Consider the following 16,309-nt stretch of genomic DNA (forward strand, 5'->3'; position numbering starts at 1 on the left):
TTTAAGAACATAAAACTCGTGCTGTTGATTGGGTTCACATGTTGTCATCAGCTTCACTTTGAAACTACTGGAGTGGTTTCCTTATCTATGGATTTCAATTCTATTCTAGTAATCAACACCTAAAAGAGCAACTGATTTCTAGAATAGATCAAGATAAATTTCTATGGAAACAAAAGAAATTCCCTATTAAATGCATTTTTGGCAGTTTGGTTTATAGTTCAAATTCTTTTTTTTTTTTTTTTAAAGATTTTGTTTACTTATTTATTTGACAGACAGAGATCACAAGTAGGCAGAGACGCAGGCTGAGAGAGAGGAGGAAGCAGGCTCTCTGCCGAGCAGAGAGCCCGATGTGGGGCTCGATCCCAGGACTCTGAGACCATGACCTGAGCCGAAGGCAGAGGCTTTAACCCACTGAGCCACCCAGGTGCCCCTATAGTTCAAATTCTTATATGATATATTCACTTACCAAGTTTGGCCTAGATTGTCCTGGTCCTCTGTGACCTAGTTTTGCTACATCTAGCATTCCATCATTCTGTTTATTAATTTTCATAGACAATTAATTAAAGCTGAACTTTAATTAAAAGTCAACTTTTTGGTTTTTAAAATTGTTTCATAGGACATGTTCAGACCCTTCTGGATGGGTCATATTTTTTATTGGCGACATGTGACGTCTAAGCACTTTCAAGGTCTCTGCAAATCCTGAAATCTCTTCAGCTCCATTCCTTGCTGCTTTGTCCTCATTTCCATCACATGTTCTGATGTTTGGGCTCATAGGCAGGGGTGATGGCGGTAAGGTGTCCTTGCGGCTTTTTGCTCAAAGATCCTGCCAAGAATCCAAAACCAGAACTTTCACAGGTTAAGAATCACTGATTGAGGGACGCCTGGGTGGCTCAGTGGGTTGAGGCCTCTGCTTTCAGCTCAGGTCATGGTCACGGGGTCCTGGGATTGAGCCCCACCTTGGGCTCTCTGCTCCGCGGGGATCCTGCTTCCCTTCCCTTCTCTCTCTGCCTGCCTCTCTGCCTACTTGTGATCTCTGTCTGTCAAATAAATAAATAAATAATCTTTAAAAAAAAAAAAAAGAATCACTGATTGAATTATAAGGTGATTAAAGGTGTATGAAGAACATATTAAAAGAAAAAATTCTAGCCCTTTCTCCAAACCTTATGATATTGACAGTTGTTTCCTTTTTTGGAAGGTGCTGGCTGACCTTGGCTGCCGTGGCTGAACTTTGGGCATGACAGACCTACACCAAAGACTGGATTCAGGGGAATATCCATTGTTTTGTTCATCAGCAGGCACAGGAGCAAGAATAGTTGAGTAGGAAATATCACAGTGGATCAAGGTAGGCTAGAGAATCCGGTGTGGGGAGCACTATGGTGGGTGTTTTGCATTATGGCCCCATTTGCCTTTTAGGCTACTCAGTATCTAGCCACAGATGAGCCAGAAGAGTCTTGGGTCATCCAAAAGCTCTGTGACTTGTTTTTCTTCTCCTTTTTAAAATGTAAACTTTCTAATGATCATTTAGATATTTTGCCCTTCTTCAGTTAATAATAGTTCAGATCCTTCAAGCTGTTCACGTAGCCTTCGTAACATTCCCTTTAATCCTGCTATTTAGGATGCTGGTGAGCGGACTGTGTCAGTGATGGATTATATAAATGGCCTCTGTCTTAAAAAAAAAAAAAGAAAAGAAAAACTCCTATCCTCAATTCTATCCTATCTTCAATTCTATCTTCAATGAACACATACTGTTTTCAAGTGATCAACTGTGGTGTCTTTGGTTGCCCCAGAACTGGTCATAATTTTTTACTCTTAACTTTCAAATCTTACCTCTACCCACTCACAAGTGGGTACATCCTTATTTCCTTCCTATCATCCTGAGCCTTATTTTTGGGAATGTTGAGCCTACAGACTTAAAAAAAAAAACAAACTTAAAAATTTTTGAAATGTTCACATTTAAATAAAGCAACATGATAAATTATTATAGAGATGAAGGGAAAGGCCTAGATGCAGAGGGCTGGCTTTGCCCATCCATGTCTGTACCTTTCATGAACACATTTGTACTGAGCCCCTGCTGAATTGCTTATCTTGAGATGCATGATTTCATGTTACATCATTCATTTAGGGAAACAGCTCAACTATACTCTCAGCTGGGGTTGAAGATGGATCATCTCGTAATGTAATTCAGACAAAAACTGGGTTTGTCTTCTCAGGCAATAATTTCAAAGTGTCCTAGAAAATTGCCCTAAAAGCCCACTGGCCCCTTCTGTGTCAGTTTGTGGCCTAATATAAACAGCGTGTTTTGCAGGACTCACCACCACTCAAAGGACCTTCCCAAAATGTATCTCTACACAAAAGTTCATCTTTGCAGGATGTGGAGACCTTTGGAAGCATTTTATCTTCAGCTTCCATTCTATGAAAATCTGACATGAGATATGACCAGAGATTCATAGAATTAGAAAGAACTAGAATAAATCAAATTCATTTGATTAGGACTCATATAGTTTATATAATGGAAAATTAGGTGTGAAGCAGCCCAAAGATTAAGAATCTAGTATACAGTTAACCTTTCAAAAGGAAATTTTTCTGGGCTCTTGGGTGGCTCACTTGGCTAAGCATTCAACTCTTGGTTTTGGCTCAGGTTGTGATCCCATGGGCTGTGGGATGGAGCCCTACCTCAGGCTCCTTGCCCAGTGGGAAGTCTGCTTAAGATTCTCTCCCTCTGCCCCTCCCTCCACTGCACTCTCTTTCTCTCTCAAAATAAATAAATCTTAAAAATAAAAAAAAATTATGGGAAAGGGATCTGAGTGGACGTTTTTCCAAAGAAGATATAGAAGTAAACATTAGCACATGAAAAGATGTTCAACATCATTAGTCATCAAAGAAATGCAAAGCAAAACCACAATGAGATACCACTTCACTCACTAAAATGGTTATAATAAAAAAAGTCGTAATAACAATGTTGGTGAGGATGTGGAGAAACTGGAACCCTTCTTTGCTGCTGGTAGGAATACAAAATGATGCAGCCAATATGGAAAACTGTCTGGCAGTTCCGGAGAAAGCTAAATAGGGAGTTACCATTTGACCCAGCATTTCTACTTCTAGGTATATACCTAAGAGAAATAAAAGCATATGTCCTCACAAGAATTTGCACATGAATATCCATCACAGCATTATTCATAAAAGCCAAAAGGTGGAAACAACCCAAATGTCTAACAACCAATGAATGGAGAAGCAAAATGTGGTTTATCCCTACAATGGAGTATTATTTGACAGTAAATAGGAATAGAGTACGGATACCTGCCACAAGATTGAATTTTGAAAACATTATGCTAAGGAAAGAAAACAGTCACAGAAGACTACACATTATATGATTGTATTTATACTTAATATTCAGAATTGTCTTTCAATTTCAATTCTTTCAAAGAATATGTCTTTATGGATTGGCCAATCCATAAAGACAAAGTAAATTAACAGTTGCCTAGGGCTGGGGGAGAGAGGGGTGCAGGGAATGATAGCTAAAGCATATGGGTTTTTTTGAATTGATTAAAATGTTCTAAAATGGGTTCTGTTTATTGTTGTACAACTATGAACATACTAAAAACCATTGAATTGTTCTATTTATCTCTCTGTCTATGTATCTATCATCTTTTTTTAAAAGACTTTATTATTTATTTATTTATTTATTTATTTGACAGACAGAGATCACAAGCAGTCAGAGAGGCAGGCAGAGGGAGAGGAAGGGAAGCATGCGCCCCGCTGAGCAGAGAGCCCGACGTGGGGCCTGATCCCAGGACCCCGGGACCATGACCCGAGCCGAAGGCAGAGGCTCCAACACACTGAGCCACCCAGGCGCCCCTATCTATCATCTTTTAAGTAGGCTCCACACTCCGCATGGAGCCTAACATAGGACTTGAACTCACAGCCCTGAGATCAAGACCTGAGCTGCGATCAAGAGCCAGGAGTTGGACACTTTACCAACTGAGCCACCCAGGAGCCTTCAGTGGTGTACTTTAAGTGGGTGAATTGTAGATTATGTAAATTATATCTCTAGGTTTCCTAGCTCAGTTTTTTATTATCCTGACTGCCAGAAATTCTTTTTTTTATATTCAGCCTCACTGTTTTTGCTCACTGTCATCAAAACTCATTCCTTCTTGTTTTGCTTTTGGTAATGACAGAGAGAAGTAACAAAAAACAACAAAAAACCACTTCCTTATCTTGAATTATAATTCTAATACACAAAGGTCATTATTAAATTATGTGTTTAGGGGAGCCAACTTCAGGGTTTTTAATGTTTTCTCGTAGAATCCATTCTTACAGCGTTGACTGCCTTTGTGATCTTGTTGCTCTTGCTGCTTCTTAACCTCTGTGCCTCAGGGCCTTCATCTGTAAAGTGAGAACACTGGACTAGATTCCAAAGACCACTTCCAGCTCCGAAGCTGTATGCGTGCCAGTATCCTTTGAGAAAGCACGGACATATAAGATAAAGATATTTTCCTGAGCCATTGCAGGCATAACTAATCAGCTATTAAAAGAACCTGGAAATGCATTGAAATAGCTACATTTTGAAATAAGTGAACACAGGATGAACTGCAAAAGTTTAAGAGGTAGGAGACTTGGTTTCTGCTTTTATGACTCATGGGGGAGGTTTTGGAGAAATGGCCTTTTAGGTATACTTTCTTTTATGTAAAGTGGGCATCATAAAATCTGCTACTTGCTCTAAGACGTTCCCATTGAATGATGAAATGAGCAAATATTGCAATACAAAGATTTTAGCAATGGTTTATCCCCAGTTCCAAAAAACACCGTCATTGGCAGGCTTCTTCCCTTCACAAAAACTTACATCATCTAATTTTTCCTCTGGACCCATTTCACTTTGGTCTTCTCATCTCCTCTTAAAGTTAATGCACATGGCGTAGTAAAACTTCAAGCAAACATGAAAGTGAAAGCTTAATGAAATGATAAATGTGAATAAAGCTAAGAACCTAAAAAATTTAATAAAATATTTTCCTTTTGAATTTGGCCATGTAAAAATCTATGTGAATTGTAAAAATTGTCAAGGATATCTCTAGTTGGCTCTTCCTCCACTCTACTGATTTCACTGTTAAACTGTCTTGTGTTTTTGGTCAGATCGCAGACACCAGAGGTCAAGGGACCGTGTCTGATGTCTCCTTTGTAACACCTCAGTGCCTATAACAATGCATGTGTCTGGTATTTACTCAGTAAGTCCTGATGTTAGTTGTTGCCTGGTAATGGAAGAGATTCAACTGGTGAATGTAAACATAAAAATGAAAAATTTGTAGTCCAAATAGATTTTTTTGTGTGTGTGAGTGGGCCTAATGACTCCTGAGGACCTTAAAGGCTACTTAAAACACCTTGGGCAACGGCAAATAGGGTATTCATGAGGCCAATTACATAATAACAAGACTTAGAAAACAGAATGACAGCCGCGAGAGTTTACACAGCTAAATGAGGGCTGATCTTCAAAGTAGGGACACTATGCTTTTTCCAGTGATGGCACCCTTTTCAAAAAAGTATGGAAATTTCCATGTTGGGAATTGTGTTCCATCAGACTGCCGCGTTTAGGAGAACCCACCTCATTGCTTACACTCACACAATGTGGCTAATTGCGTGTCTTTTTCCTTTCTTGTAAGCTTCTGAGGTATCAGAGAATAGGATGCTTTGGCCAGGTGACATTGGCACTCTGCCAGTTGGTGTATAATTGGGTTTAGAGATGGGCCCGACTGAGAAGGAGGAAGATGGACAACCACAGCACGGAGACTGATGTCATTCTGGGTGCTTTCAGGGGTGTTACTGCATCCTTAAAACAACGATGGAGACAGGTGGCATTTTGCTCAAGAATCAGGGTGCATTCAGGAATATTCGCACACGTCCTTGGTCCTGGACGAGCCCGGACAGGCTGTGCAAAGTAGGAAGCTGCTGGGGGTCCCCTGGCATTTGGCTCAGTGTTGCCTGGGAGTCCCTCTCGGGACACAGCAACACCACCGCGGCTTCTCACCAGAGCAACAAGCGGTGCAGTGGTGGTTGCGAGCTTGGGCTGATGTCCCCAGCCCACTTTCAGTACTGGGACTAAATGCGTTTGCCTGGATAGGGCCAGGCTGTCCTGAGGCTGCTCTGCTCCTTTAGGAGCTGGGGACCCACTCCCTTGCCTTCTTGACCATTGCTGGTTTTCTCATGCTCTCCTACGTGGTCTCAGGTCCTCCCGACCTCTTGTTTAAGGATAAACTTTGGGCATGGCTTTTCAGAGCTTTCCTTTTGGTGGGGGGGGGGAACCAAAAAAAAAAAAAAAAAAAAAGGAAAAGAAAAAAAAAAAACAGGTTTGGGCTGTTTTGAAAATTGTTTTAAAACAATTGTACAGGGGTACCTGGGTGGCTCAGTTGGTTAAGGATAGGACTCTTGATTTCAGCTCAGATCATCATCTCAGGGTTGTAAGATCGAGTCCCAAGTTAGGCTCTGCACTGGGCTTGGAGCCGGTTTAAGATTCTCTCTATCTCTCTGCCTCTGCCCCTGCCCCTCTGCCCACCCTCTTTAAAAACAAGCAATTGTATGTGTTTAGGTCATTTGGAAAAAGTTTGATGTAGAAAGGTAGAGATCATGTACCCATTTAAATGGATTATAAGACACATTATGTTAATGGCCATTTTTAGACTTTGAAGACGATACTGAGGGTCTCTGGTGGAAATGTAAAAATTTTAGTTATTTTTACATGTCTATTTTTTCAATGCACAAATATTCTTTCTATATGAATACAACACTATTTTATAAATATTATTATTTTTAAAGATTTTATTTATTTATTTGACAAGCAGAGATCACAGAGAGAGAGGAGGAAGCAGGCTCCCTGCTGAGCAGAGAGCCCGATGTGGGGCTCGATCCCAGGACCCTGGAATCATGACCTGAGTCGAAGACAGAGGCTTTAACCCACTGAGCTACCCAGGTGCCCTTAATACAACACTATTTTAAAAATGATTCCAGCAATGTCATTTTTATTGTGATAAAATACACATAAAATTTACAGTTTTCATCATTTCTAAGTGTATACTTCTGTGACATGAAACCCATTTACATGCTTGTATAACCATCACCACCATTCATTCTCCAGAACTCTTTTCATCTTTCCAAACTGAAACTCCATACCCATTAAACACTAACTCTTTTTTAGCCTCTGTCCCTGACCCCTAACAACCACAATTCTCTTTCCTGTCTCTAGGTACCTCATATAAATGGAATCATAGAGTATTTGTCATTTTGTGACTAGCTTATCTCACTGGGCACAACGTCTTCGGGGTTTCTCCTTATTGTAGCATGTATCAGAATTCTCTTCCTTTTTATGGATGAATTATATTCTGCTGTATGTTCACACCATGCTCTATTTATCCACTCATCCATCCATAGACACTTGGGTTTCTTCCACCTTTTGGCTGTTGTGAACAAGGCTGCTATGAACTGAGGTGTAATTAATATGGTTTTATTTATTTATTTTTTAAAGATTTATTTACAGAGAGAGTGTGTGGGGGAAGGGACAGAGGGAGAGAATGTTTTAAGCAGACTCCCCGCTGTGGGGTCCAATCTCATGACCCATGAGATCATGACCTGAACAGAAACCAAGAGTGGACGCCTAACCTACTGAGCCACCCAGGCGCCCCTGCTACTATGGTTTTACATAATCAATTTAGTAGACCAAAACTGTTTATTTTCCTCTGTAATTCTATTACTGATCATCTTTTTACCTGAGGTGATGGATGGCTTTGACTGAAAAAGAGGAATATCATCCCGGCTGAGTCTGGAGAAGGAAAACAGGAAAAAGAGAAAAGACAAGCCACACACACACACACACACACACACACACGACAAGCCACAGACAAAATGTTAGTATTCAGAATTTGTAAAAATTCCTACAAATCTGTAAGGAAAAGATGCACCATAGAAAACAGGCAAAAACTTGAGCAGATACTTCACAGCAGAGAAAGTCCAAATGGCCAATAAGTGAACCAATGCTCAAGGGAAGAATGTCTCTGAGAAGCAAGTTTCATCTACAAAGAGACACAATTATGGCACCCATCAGAATGGCTAAAGTCTGTCTTTTAGTATGCAAAAAAAGCAACAACAACTCATCCCACAGCAGATGGGAGTGAAAAGTGGTACAACCCTTTGGAAAATAGTTGACCATTCTTTTGTAAAGGCAAAAATAAACATACCCCAGGACCCAGCATTTTCTTTCCTGGGTGTATTCTTTAGAAAAACGCCTCCACATGTGCACCAGGGTATAACTGTGTTCACGACAGCATTGCTCATAACACCCCCAAACTAGAAACATCCCCCAAAAGCCAACTACAATGAAACGGGCAGATAAATTGTGGCATATTCGTCAGATGGAATATTGGGCTACAGCCACCCATGTTAGGGATGAAACCCACAAGCACGACATTTAGTGAAAAAGGCCAAGTTCAAAAGATTCCATATGATGACCTCCAATGTGTCAAATTTAAAGTAGGCAAAAAATACTGTATATTTTTAGGGAAGCATATAGAGATGGTAAATACATCACACAAAGCAAGAACTGACACTCATAGGATCAATGTGGAGGGTTCTGGGTGGGCAGGAGTGTGTGGGGTAGGAGACTTCTGGAATGAAGGGACTGTCCTATCTTTTGACTTCAGTGGTGGCTACTTCATTATATATGTATTATATTTATGTATGTTATATTATATATATAATAATCATTTCCAAATTATTACAAATTTACAGGAAGATGCAAAGAGAGTAGAGAAGATCCTGAAGACCCTTTACCAAGTCTCTTCTAATAGTTACAACTTAATTATAGCACGAATTGATGTTGGCACAATTATTTATATAGTTCTGCAGCATTTTATCACATGTGTAGTTTCCAGTTTCCACCTCCGCCAACACCATCCAGAACTGATCTGTCCCCACAAAGATCTCCCTTGTTCTATCTCTTCCCAGTCACCACCCACATCCTGTCCCCCCCATCCATCCCCAGCAACCATGAGTCTATTTTCCTTCTCTACAATTTCATCATTCTGAGAGTGTTACATAGATGGAATTGTACCATAGATGATTTTTTGAGATTTTTTTTTTCAATCAACATAATGCTCTTGGGATGCACCCCCATTGGTGTTCTTATTTATTAGGAGTTTGTTGCTTTTTGCTGATCAGTAGTATTTCACTTTATGGCTCTATCCCTGTTTGGTCAGCCAGTCGCCTCTTCTAGGACATTTTGGTTGTTTCCAATTTTTTTGCTATTATGGAGAAACATGCTATAAACATTTGGGTACAGGTTTTTGTGGGGACATGTTTTTCCCTTCTCTGAGATAATGCTCAGAGGTGCAGTTGTTGGCTTGCGTGGTGATTGTATGTTTAGTTTTATCGTGGTGATTGTATGTTTAGTTTTATAAGGAACTACCAAAGTGTTTTTCCAAAGTGGCTGTGCCATTTTGCATTCCCACAGCAATGTGTAGGAATCCAGTTTCTCTGCATCCTTGCCAGCATTTGGTATTGTCGTTATTTTGAATTCAAGCTGTTTTGGTAGGGCGTGTGGTGATAGATCACAGTCCTAGTTTGCATTCTCTTAGTGGCTAGTGATGTTGAATATCACCAGGGCCGGGCAATGTTCTTTCTTCTGACTTGGGTCGTGGTTACTTTAGAACGGCATCTATCCTGGACACATAGCTCTGTCATGGCTTCATATTTCACAAGGCAGTGATTAAGAAAAGAAGAAAGGAAGAGCACGGAGTTTAATATTTTGAGATATCAGTCCCCTACATCTATTTTTTAAAATGGGGCCACCATGAATAAGGCATGGAAGCAGCCTGGCTAGTAGCACCCAGGGTAGGGAATGGGGAGTGCTTGTGTGTGAAGCCCATGCTATTTTCGCTTGGCTATATCACGTTCTGCATGAAACAGGCTTCCAAAAAAACAAATCTCTTTCCAAAGGAGACTGACTTGGAGTAGTTCAAATGTAGGAAAAAAAATATCCGTGACACAGAGGCATGGCATAGGAGTTCCATGCGCTGCAAAGGGGCGTGTTCATATCAGAATAACTTGAACAAAAATGAGAAACCCAGCGACTCCTTTCCAGGAAGTTGGGAAGGTCATTGAAGAAGTGGCAATGTAAGAGTCTTTTAAAAGGCTCTCCCAGGGATGCCTGGGTGCCTCAGTCGGTTGGGCATCTGCCCTTGGCTTGGGTCATGATCTTGGAATTGAGCCTCCACATGATCTTGGAATTGAGCCCCCACATCGGGCTCCCTGCTCAGCGGGGCATTTGTTTCTCCCTCTCCCTTTGCCCCTCCCCCCACTCGTGCTCTAACTCTATCTCAAATAAATAAATAAAATCGTAAAATAAACGAATAAATAAATAACTCTTCCAGGTGCAACAGAGGGGAGGGACGGGGCAGGAAGGTGTTTCTTGTCATTATAAGCACTTTGGTACAATGTCTTACTTTGATTAGAAAAGAAAAAGACAGAAAAGAAAGAAAACTTTTGCCCTAGTATCTCGTACCCATTTTCTAGAGCTGCCATCACAGAGCACCACTGACCATGCAGACTGGCCAGCTCGGATGACAGAAACATATTGTCTCACAGTTCTGGAAGCTAGAAATCCAAGATCAAAAAAGTAAAATTCCTATTTGTTAGAAAGCTGATGGAGCAAAAGAAAAGGAAAGAAAAGTTTCTGGAGTTAGTTTCTTAGTGATGGGGAAATTCAGGGATTCAGGTATGTTAGTTCTTCATCCTGGTTTCTTGGCATTTGCAGAGTGTACCACAAATGGCCTTTCTTGCTCGTGCACGTTATAACATCTTTCTCTCAACTTCTTCACCTGCCTACTGGCTTTGATGTAGATACTATTTATTGACATGAAATAGCCCTGTTACAAGCACTTTATGTGTGCTCACCCTCTGAACTCAACTAACACAAAACCCAATGAAATAGGAGCCAATATTCCTATTTTACAGATGAGGAGACAAAGGCATAGAGAAGGTGACTTAGTCCTTGTTTCAGAGGTAATTACCTGCACGCTAAGCTGTGACACAGGCGGTCTTTTTTCAGAGCCTGTGTTCCTAGGCTCTCAGCTGTAGTATTTCTTGCAAAATCAATAACACAACAATTACAACAAGATTTCATCACAGCATCAGCAAAGTACCTTTTGCAGTTCTTTGGCATATGGTATGAATCTTTTTTCCAGAGTTCTTGAGGTATATTGGCATATAATGTTGTGTAGGCTTAAGGTGTGCGGTGTGATTTGATATACACCTATATTGTGGGGTGATTACCTCGGGAAGGTTAGTCAACACATCTGTCAGCTCCCATAGTTCACACTTTACTTCTTGTGACAAAAACATTTAAGGTCTGCTCTTGGCAACCTTCAAGTATGCTGTATGGCATCGTTGACTGTAGTCACCATGCTGTACAATATAACGGTAGAACTTACTCGTCTTGTAACTGAAAGTTCATATCCTTTGACCAACATCTCCCCATTCCCTCCATGCCCCTGCCCTTGGCACCACCAGTGACCTTTCTGTGACTTCGACTGTTGAAATTCCACACGTAAGTGAGATCGTACAGTATTGTCTTTCTTGTATGAGTGTTATTTATCCTTTCTTCCCCTTCTAATATCCCTGTTCTTCCTTTGACTTATTAGTTTGCGAGACAGACATATTTGGGAACCACAGAGTTAAAAAATTACAATGTTTGTCTAGAAATTGTGTAAACCAGTGAAGTTGGCCAGTTGTTTGTATTTTTTCTGTCGCTAGATTGACACGTGGCCCAAAAGATACAAATTTCTTGACTAGATACACAGTTTTCTTAAAAATTTTTTTAAAAGATTTTATTTATTTGTTTGAGAGAGAAAGCACGAGAGCAAGCACAAATCTGGGGCAGAGGCAGAGAGAGGGGGAGAAGCTGACTCCCCGCTAAGCAGGGAGCCTAACGTGGGACTCGATCCCAGAACTCTGAGATCATGGCCTGAGCTGAAGACAGATGCTTAACTGATTGAGCTACCCAGGTGTCCCTATTCTTAAAATTGTCTTTAAATTAAAAATATATATATATATTTTTAAATAGGTTGCACACCCAGCTTAGACCCCAAACTCAGGGTTTGAACTCACAACCGTGAGATCGAGACCTGAACTGAGATCAAGAGTTGGAGGTTTCACTAATTGAGCTATCTGGACGCTGCAAGAATACCCAATTTTCAACAGTGCTGCAATATTTCACTTGATCGAGGCCAGGCCAGCTCTGGAGACATACAGTGACGCGAGCTCAGAGTCGTCAGTGTGATTTTGCTTCAATCACTGAATTCTGACATAATCCTGAATTTGGAAAAAAAAAATGCTGCCTCCAATTTTATCTTTGGAAACTGAAATCTTTTGTAGGTCATGGCCAGACTTCAGTAGTGTTGAGAGAAGATGTATTGAAAGTTAAACTGAGAAAGCCTTTTGGAGACGAAGCCTGTACTGTCTGGGACTCTATCCTTCCCTATTTACAAGCCAAGCAGTGACCTGTTGCTGTTTCATGTCAATACACACAGATTGCTGGGGCAATCTCATGGTCAAGCAAGCCGCTCGAGCATCAGCACATTCGCTTTGGTTCTCCTTGCCTGTACGTCCTGGGGTCAGTGTGGTATGGCCCAGATGAATGCTTTCAACACAGTGGGTTTCAGATGCAGCTGAGAAACACAAAGCTTGGGGAACCCGCCACTTTTTTTTTTTTTTTTTAAGATTTTATTTATTTATTTGAGAGGGGAGTGAGAGAGGGTGTGCGAGTTGGGGAGGGAGGGCATAGTGAGAAGGAGGGAGAAGATCTCAAGCGGGACCCGGTGCTCGATCCTACGACCCCGAGATCATGACCTGAGCCAAAATCAAGAGTTGGGTGCTTAACCGCAGGAGCCACTCAGGCATCCTCCCCCTTTTGAATATTTTATTTATGAACCTGCCACTTTTAAAGCGAGCAGCAACCAAGCTCCTTGTATCCAGGGAGATATGACCTCATCTCTCAGGGTTACCAGCTGAATAGATAATCGTGTCCCAGAGGAAGATCTGACAGCGGCAGAAAAACTGTCTGTACGGGCTCTCTGCTCAGCAGGGAGCCTTCTTCCTCCTCTCTCTCTGCCTGCTTCTCTGCCTACTTGTGATCTCTGTCTGTCAAATAAATAAATAAAATCTTAAAAAAAAAAAAACAACTGTTGGTAAAGGCTGGATGTGTGCAAAGCATCATGGAGACTGGAAAAGCCAGGAGGAAACTCCTCTGGCAAAATCTGGGTGAACAGCAGGTGGCATTATGTAGTGTGTCACAATTTGCCCAACCGGTGTCTGTAAGAACTTGGAAGATGGGACCTGCTGCTAATAAACTTCTGGAGTTGACTTAAGAACTCATGAGGCATAATGTTGAAAGTATCAGTTTGTTGGACCTAAGGTAGAGGAAGACACAGATGGGGTCAAAATGCAAACTACTGAATTTGCCAGCAAAATTTAGAGACAATATGAAGGGTCCAGGAGCTGCTGGGCTGGAAAATAAACTCAGACAATAAAATAGACAATAGGAGAACATAGACATTAAAAGATTCTCAAAATGCAATGAGACCTGGGGTCAAGATCCAAGTTTAGTGTGTGACTGTCTTACACTTTGACGACGATGCCCCAGTTGGACGAGACGTGTGGTTCCTGGGGTTGGGTGAGTGCGTTTTGGTGAGAGAGGGAAGTAAATAATGCATTCAGGTGAAAGAGGATAGGAGCTCGGGGGAAACAATGGGCATAACATTTTACTGGCTTTCCCATCAAGAAGTGGAGTTTATTATTTTGCTCTTAAATGTGGATTGGCCTTATCCTAGGCTTTGACTTATGGGATGCAGCGGAAGTAGGGTCATATGGTTTCCTAGCCTAGGCCTGGGGGGTATTACAGCTTCAGCTCTTGTGTTTTTGGAATGTTGCCCAATGTGAAAAGTCCAAGTTTGCCTGCTGAAGATGTATGGCTCAGCCAAGACATAAGTGAGGACATTTCATCCCATCTGACCCAAATAGTGCCACTGAATAACTGTAGCCACGTGAACGCCCATCGAAGAAAACCTGATTGGCTTAGCCTTTGAAATGACAAGCCTACAGAACCATGAATCACAGCAAAAGAGTTGTTTTAAGCCATTGCATTCTGCTGTGGCTTGTTATGGCCCCAAAGTAATTAATATTTAAGCTCCTGACGCAAATTCACCCTGAACAATAAGATGCCTTCCAGAAGAGCCTTGTACTTGTACTTGGAAAACTGGAGTTGGGTCTACTTAACGCTGGGCATGTAGAGCCTGTTACTCAGCAGCTCTGCTCTCAGGTATGCACAACAGAAATGTGTGTCTATGTTCACCCAAAGACATGTAAAACAATGTGTATTGCAGCATCTTTGTACTCCCGAACTGGTAACATCCAAGTACATGTCAGTGGTAGAACGGATCAATCAGTCGTGATATATTCACACAACAGAATGCTATACATACGGAAAATGAAAAAACAAAACAAAACAAAACACTTCTTTAAGCAAATACATGGATAAATGTCAATCATAATGCTAAGTAAAAAAAAGCCCAACCCAAAGCACATGGTATTATTAGCGGTTTAGGATATTGGAGACCTCTATGGTGACAGAGATAGCACTGGCTGGAAAGGGGCCCATGCAGGGGTTCTGGAGGGCCAGTCACGCTCTGTTTCTTGATATGGGTGGGGATTACAAATGTGCCTTCATTTTGTGATAACTCATCAAGCTGCAAACTTATGATTTACTCACATACATGTATGGATAATTCAATAAAAACAGCTTCTTTTATAAAAACAAGGATCTCAGATTGATAAAGGAATTGGAGAAAGGGAGAAACTATTTTTTTTTCTTATGCAAAATCTAGGACTTTTTGATTCATACATTCCAATGTCTTCAGGGGAGAACCTGGTTTTGTTTTGTCCAATATTCGCTCTGTGATAGTTCTGGTCACCTTTTAATAAGTGTTTTCTCTTGGGGTATCTGGGGGGGCTCAGTGGGTTAAGCCTCTGCCTTCGGCTCAGGTCATGATCTCGGGGTCCCGGGATCGAGTCCCGCATCGGGCTCTCTGCTCAGCGGGGAGCCTGCTTTCTGCCCCCTCTCTGCCTGCCTCTCTGCCTGCTTGTGATCTCTGTCTGTCAAATAAGTAAATAAAATCTTAAAAAAAAAAAAGTGTTTTCTCTCTTGATCTAAATCCTGTTTTTATCTTGATACTGTATTTCAAATCCGACAACCATCCTTTATGTAAAATTTGACCTAGAGTAATCAACAGCAGTACACATCTTGTAAGGTTACTGGTCTACAAAGATGAAGCAAGAATCTTTGGCATTTTGGGGGAGGGTGAGGGAGGGGAGGACTTGAGCCACCTATAAGGGGGAAAAGATCAGGCTGGCCTCTGATTGTTCTATGTCCTCTATTTGTAAAATTTATATATGTTATGTATTTCAAGAGAAAAAAATATATTTTCCATGGAGGATGTATAAAATTGTCTTGTGGCCAGTACAGAAGTACTGTGAGGAAACAGCAAAGATGAGGTCTAGAAGCAGGCTGGGGCCCGATTATGAAACACTGGGGATATGCAAGGTTTTACACTTTATTTTTATGCAATAATTTTTAAAAAATCAACAATCATTCTGTGTTTTATGAAGAAAACGAGATATCTGTGTTTAAAATGGCACAGGAGGAGAGTTTTTCTCCAGTCTCTTCTCTAAAAATATCTGAAAACAAAAATAAACAGAGAAGAAAACTCCATATTTGCATAGACGAGGAGATAGCTATAGTGCCGAAGCAGAAGACAGGTTGGTAAGGTAGGGTGGCTGGATTCAGGGCAGGTAAAACACAGGCTTAGGTGTCAAGAGACAGAGCACCTGGAGCGCAAAACTCCAGAATGTTCTCAGGGCAAAACCAACCACAGCTAAATCGGTGTACACACTCTGATTGGGTTACTAGTCTACAAAGATGAAGCAGAGGACAGCTAACAAAGGCAAACACACAGACCTGCCACATTTGCCAGGAGCAGTTTGCCCATAAGGAGCTGTAGAGAGACTCTATCATGAGTAGCACAGGAGTTAGCAGTCTGGATTGCCTGTGGATAAGTAGACACCAAAAAAACCCAAACCCCAAACAAACGACAACAAAACGACAAACAAGTGAAACACCTCGCTGGCACAAAAATCTTATGTCCGAGGAACCTAACTGTAAAGCTGATACTCTAGAAATTTCATCCTTCTTTTATGAAATTTCTGCAATTCGATGGTGTAA

At 41.2% G+C, this 16,309-nt stretch overlaps 1 long non-coding RNA gene across 2 annotated transcripts; it reads left to right on the top strand.

Moving 5' to 3' along the window:
• The first annotated feature begins 1,126 nt into the window (after positions 1 to 1,126).
• LOC131813957 (uncharacterized) lies at positions 1,127 to 12,568 on the top strand. Of its 2 annotated transcripts, XR_009347057.1 has the most exons (3): positions 1,148 to 1,342; positions 3,696 to 4,604; positions 12,098 to 12,568. It is a non-coding gene; the product is annotated as an uncharacterized LOC131813957 (long non-coding RNA). The 2 variants fall into 2 exon arrangements; XR_009347058.1 differs by lacking the exon at positions 12,098 to 12,568 and having other exon boundaries at positions 1,127 to 1,342; positions 3,696 to 5,019.
• The last annotated feature ends 3,741 nt before the right edge of the window (positions 12,569 to 16,309 follow it).

Source organism: Mustela lutreola, chromosome 13 (genome assembly GCF_030435805.1).
Source record: "Mustela lutreola isolate mMusLut2 chromosome 13, mMusLut2.pri, whole genome shotgun sequence".
In the NCBI taxonomy this organism is placed as follows: domain Eukaryota; kingdom Metazoa; phylum Chordata; class Mammalia; order Carnivora; family Mustelidae; genus Mustela; species Mustela lutreola.